Raw genomic sequence first — 6,000 nt, forward strand, 5'->3', positions numbered from 1 at the left:
CACATTGTTTTTGAATGGAATGGATGCAACTCTGACGGCCTTCTGTCAACAAGTGACTAGTGATGGGATGATTACCCAAACACATCTGATTTGAGGGGGACTTGATATGGGGAAGCTCTTAATGCCTTGTTATCGCCACTCTGCCCCAATGCACACCAGCCAAGGTGTTGGCAGTAAATGCCAGCTCCTCTTTAGCATATGCAGGCAATGAAAAGTAAATTATGGAACCCCAAGGAAGCTGCTGTTGTTAAAAGTAAAGAAAATACTTAGGAACATAGGAAGATGCTTTATGAAGAGTTAGTATTGTCTACACTGACAAGCAGTGTCTCTCCAGGATTTCAGATCCAGGTCTCTCATATTCCCATCTGGAGATATCAGGGATCTGACCTGGCATGGCAGATTGATGTTCTATGATTGAGCTACAGTCCTTCATCTAAAGGTAGACTCAAGTCCCCATGGCTCTGAAGCTGCCTTGCATTGAGTCACTCAATATTGTCCACACTGACTGGCAGCACTTCTCCAGAGTTTCAGAAAGGGATCCCTCCCTATTCTACCTGGAGATGCCAAGGACTGAACCTGGACTTTTCTGCATGCTAGGTAGATACTCTACAGCTGGGCTATAGCTCTTCCCAACAAACAAAGCAACGTTAAAAATACAATGTGTAATAATAATTAAAATCAACAATATGTGATAAAATGAAAGGAAAAATCTTTGCTTGCAACAGAGAGAGCATAAACAGTTTGCAGACTAGATTAAACTACATTAGGCCAAACAGTCCAAGGTTGGATTAACACACAATGAAAAAGGCTGGGGAGAGTAAAACAGTCTTTACCTGGCACTGAAAACACCACAGAGAAGGTACCAGGAAGGCCTCTCTGGTGAGAGATTTAAGTTCAGTTAAGGATTTCAATTGACGGCAGTTTGTCTTGAAGAATCTCAGACCCACACTGTGAAATTGGGGAAACACTTAAGTAGATATCTATATGCTGCAGATAAGTTATCTAATAACTCATTGTATACAAATAAAAATGTCCAAGGGATGTTAACATTATGAGCTGGGAAAAGTATTTGTGGGGTTGGATCCAGACTAAGTTGGTTGAACTTAGGTCCCATTGAAATCAATGGACCAAGTTAGTCCTTTTAAATTCTTGTTTGAATTGGAATATAATTCTGAGTGGTTCACAAAGACTTGTATTTTGCTGCATTATGGAAGGACTGTAAAGTATTTTTTATAGATACCTAGAGCAGCAGCTTAGTTCACATGGTAAGCCTTTTCAAATTGTAAGTATATTTTTAATATGAATTGGTATATTCTCATGTTAATAAAAAGTTTTATATATATATATAAAGTATGTCTTATCTAAATCCACGCACAAAGAGAAGCTCTCCAAATAAGTGCCACTGAAGAACACTTGTTTCAAGTCGAAACATGTCTGGCAAATTATTTGAGATTTGCGGCTTATTTTATCTTCGCATTTTATACTTCTGTATTAGAATACCTTTATAATTTATTGCTGTATTGTCATTGGGAGTGCATGTACATCTTGTCAGCACAGCAAGCACAATTTGTGGGAGTAAATGGCATGTACATTAGAAATTGGCCATTATTGTGCATTTTGTTGGCTATCAGCCATAAACCATATTTTCCACTATTTATTTCTGCATATTTTTCAGAATACATCATGTTTTATTAGACCTTGACTTTATGTGCTCATTTGTCCAAGTTAGTCCTGACTTAACTTAAGCCCCATTTATTTAAATGGGACCTAACAAACTTAGTCTGGATCCAGCCCACTGAAGAAGAGATTAGCTGTCTCAGAATGCTCAGTGAGAAAGTGCATATAAATACTGAATACTGAGTCAAGCTGGTCAGAGCTTGTCCATTACTGGAAGAGACTAAGTGAGCACATTTTTACATCACAGATTTAATTTAAACTAGTCATAATAGTGATAAACTGATCCTCTCACTCTAGAAAACTTTATGTTGACTAATTTACAGACTACGTACCTCAGCAGGAATGGGAATTGTGGGTTCTTCTTGTACAAAACACAGGACTTTCCTGTGAACACTGATCGCTGGACTTAAGCTTCCCTCTTGCTCCCAGACAAAAATAAATCTCAGATTTGTAGCTGGCAGCTTGAAAAAATTGCCAGAGCACAAGTGCTTAGCCTGAAATGAATAGTTATGAAGTAAGAATGGCTATTAATATACTTGAAGTGATATAATTAACCAAAGAGTAGTGTTAAGTGTCTGACCTAGAAATGGCATTTATTAACAGAGTGTTTGAGGGGGCAATCAGTTCCTGCAGTGAAGAAAGGCAGCTGCATTCCCAATAAATCTTCTAATTGATCATTCTGGGACAGTGCAAATCAGGGAAGCATGAAAGCAGCCAGTGGTGGTTTGATTATAGAAACTTGAGTCGTGCACCAGATCTGGGCAAATCAAGCTAATTTGGATACAGTCAGATTGGGTTGAGGCAGCCCTGGATTGCCCCAGGTCAGATTGGGTACACCCAGAGTGATCTGGGACTATCAAAAGGAGTGGTGGTCCAGCAGCGGGGTGGGCGGGGGAGAGGAGACATGCAGGCAACCTGCCTGTATCTCTTTCTCACCCAATCGTGGTTGTTTAAAATGCTGTTGATTTCACAGAATCATAGAACAGTAGAATTTGAAGTGGGCTATTAAGCCATCAAGTCCAATCCCCTGCTGAATGCAGGAATCCAAATTTAGCATACCCAACAGAGAGCTGTCCAGCTGCCTCTTGAATGCCTCCAGTGTTGGACAGCCCACCACCTTCTTAGGTCATGGGTTCCATTGTTGTACTGCTCCAACAGTTAGGAAGTTTTTCCTGATGTTCATTCGGAATCTGGCTTCCTTTAACTTGACCCCATTATTCCGTGTCCTGCATTCGGGGATGACCGAGAAAAGATCCTGGCCCTCTTCTGTGTGGCAACCCTTCAAGTACTGGAACAGTGCTATCAGATCTCCCCTCAGCCTTCTGTTCTCAAAGCTAACCATGCCCTGTTCTTTCAGTCTCTCTTTATAGGGCTTTGTTTCCAGTCCCCTGATCATCCTTGTTGCCCTCCTCTGCACCTATAGAATCATAGAATCATAGAATAGTAGAGTTGGAAGGGGCCTATAAGGCCATTGAGTTCAACCCCCTGCACAATGCAGGAATCCAAATCAAAGCATTCCCAACAGATGGCTGTCCAGCTGCCTCTTGAATGCCTCCAGTGTTGGAGAGCCCACCACCTCTCTAGTAATTGGTTCCATTGTCGTATGGCTCTAACAGTTAAGGATGTTTTTCCTGATGTCCAGTCGAAATCTGGCTTCCTGCAACTTGAGCCCATTATTCCGTGTCCTACACTCTGGGATGATCCAGAACCTGTTCCAGTTTGTCTGCATCCTTCTTAAAGTGTGGTGTCGAGAACTGGATGCAGTACTCAAGATGAGTGCTGAATATACTTCTGTTAATGCAGCCTAAAATAGGATTTGCCTTTTTTGCAGCCACAAGGGGATTTAAAACTTTGATTAAACATACAGTTGGGGGGGGCAGAGAAGGAGAAACACATTTCCTCCCCCTTCCCAACCACATGTCTGTGCAAGACCCCCAAATCTGTTTGATGCCCAGATCTGGGTTGGATTGGCCCAAAATCATCCTGGGTTGCAAAGTGTCTGAAGTGTTCAGTTGGAGGGTCTATGTGCAGCCCTAGTGAAAATGGGCTGTTTCAGGGTTTCACTAGGAAATGGGCACACATTTTTGAAGGTCTGATTGGAAATACCTAGATCCAATCAAGCTATCCACTCTCTTCAGGCATGCACACAGAGACATGGAGATGAATTTTCTAATTCTGCCTCATTGTTGCTCTTGTCACCAACTCATGGAGCGGGAGACCTCCTGTTTCATGAAGGCTTCCCACATATTTTAGAACTCTGGTTTTTCAGGGTTCTAAAATGTGTGTGGTGCCTACATGAGCACATAGGTAAACTTGTGGAGGCTGACTGTCTATAATGGTGGTAGAGCTTATGTGTTTGTTACAGCACCTCCCCTTTGTATGTTTAGTTAACCCTAAATATGGACACTGGAAAAGGGCTATATAGATGTATATAAAATTCTCTCCATCCATTTTTTCCCATTGGTTGAGATCATTTCAGGCTCCAAATTATCTCATCTTTGCAGAATGGCACAAATGCATGAATGAGCTGCCATCTCTTTTATTCTTAGGCTTTGTTCAGACTGTTGACCATGTACAGGTTACTCCAATTTTCACATTTGTTAACCAGTAAGAAAAAGAAAGACACAATGTTTATTTATTTCCCATCCTTTCTCCCAATTCCACTCCTGGGCAACATCCTTGAATGAGTGGTGGCAGGACAGCTCCAGACACTCTTGGATGAGACTGATTATCTGGATCCATTTCAGTCAGGTTTCAGACCTGGTTTTGGCACGGAAACAGCCGTGGTCGCTCTGTGTGATTCTCCTTGATCTCTTAGCAGCTTTCGATACCATCGACCATGGTATCCTTCTGGGAAGACTGGCTGAGTTGGGAGTGGGAGGGACTGCATGGTGGTAGTTCCGCTCCTACTTGGTGGGTTGGCTCCAGAAAGTGGTGCTTGGGGAACATTGCTCGGCACCTTGGACTCTCCAATATGGGGTTCTGCAGGGGTCACTTCTGTCCCCCATGCTGTTCAACATCTACATGAAACCATTGGGTGCAGTCATCCGGAGCTTTGGAGTGTGTTGCCATCAGTATGCTGATGGCACACAGCTCTATTTCTCCTTTTCATCTTCTTCAGGTGAGGCTGTCAATGTGCTGAACCAGTGCCTGGCTGTGACAATGGACTGGATGAGGGCTAATAAACTGAGGCTCAATCCAGACAAGACTGTGATGCTGCTAGTGGGTGGTTCTGACCAGATGGTGGAAGTCCAACCTGTCCTGGATGGGGTTGCACTCCCCCTGAAGGAGCAGGTTCATAGCTTGGAGGTTCTCCTACAACCATCTCACTGGGAGAATGGTGCCTTCTACCAACTCCGGTTGGTGGCCCAGCTACGCCCTATCTGGACAGGAATAACCTGGCTTCAGTTGTCCATGCTGTGGTAACCTCCAAGTTAGATTACTGCAATGCGCTCTACATGGGGCTGCCTTTGAAGATGGTTCAGAAACTGCAGCTTGGGCGAAATGCAGCAACCAGACGGTCCGAACATATAAAACCAATTCTGGCCTGCTTGCATTGGCTGCCTGTATGTTTCCGAGCTCAATTCAAGGTGCTGGTTTTAACCTATAAAGCCTTTTACACAGCTTAGGACCACAATACCTGATGGAATGCATCTCCCAACACAAACCCACCGTAGACTACAGTCAACATCAAAGGCCCTCCTCTGGGTGCCTACTCCGAGGGAAGCTCAGAGTCTGGCAACAAGGGAGAGGGCCTTCTCAGTGGTGGCCCCCAAATTATGGAATGATCTCCCTGATGAGATGCACCTGGTACCAACACTGTTATCTTTTCAGCGCCAGGTCAAGATTTTCCTCTTCTCCCAGGCATTTTAGCATGTGTTCTTGAATTGCTTTTTAAAAGGGTGTTTTTAAATTTGTATATTTGTTTTTAATGTTTTTAATTGTTGTAAACAGCCCAGAGAGCTTCGGCTATGGGGTAGTATACAAATGCAATAAATAAATAAAATAAATAAATAATAGGAGCCCAGGACAGCAAACAAAAGCACTAAAAACACTTTAAGACATCATAAAAACAGACTTTAAAATATATTAAAACAAAACAACCATTAAAAATCTCAGTAACTCTCTTTTACACCTCTTTTTTATTTATTGATTTCTTATTTTTCTTATTTTAATTTTAAAATATTTTAATTTTATTTTTTCTTCCTTTATTAATTTATTTATGTATATATGTTAGTACACTGTAACAGAAATTTAAATTGTTATGAAGTTTTTGATTCACATGCTTAAGAAGTTGATTTTAGAAAAGGAAAAGACAAGAAA

Source organism: Rhineura floridana, chromosome 21, assembly GCF_030035675.1.
Source record: "Rhineura floridana isolate rRhiFlo1 chromosome 21, rRhiFlo1.hap2, whole genome shotgun sequence".
Taxonomy (NCBI): domain Eukaryota; kingdom Metazoa; phylum Chordata; class Lepidosauria; order Squamata; family Rhineuridae; genus Rhineura; species Rhineura floridana.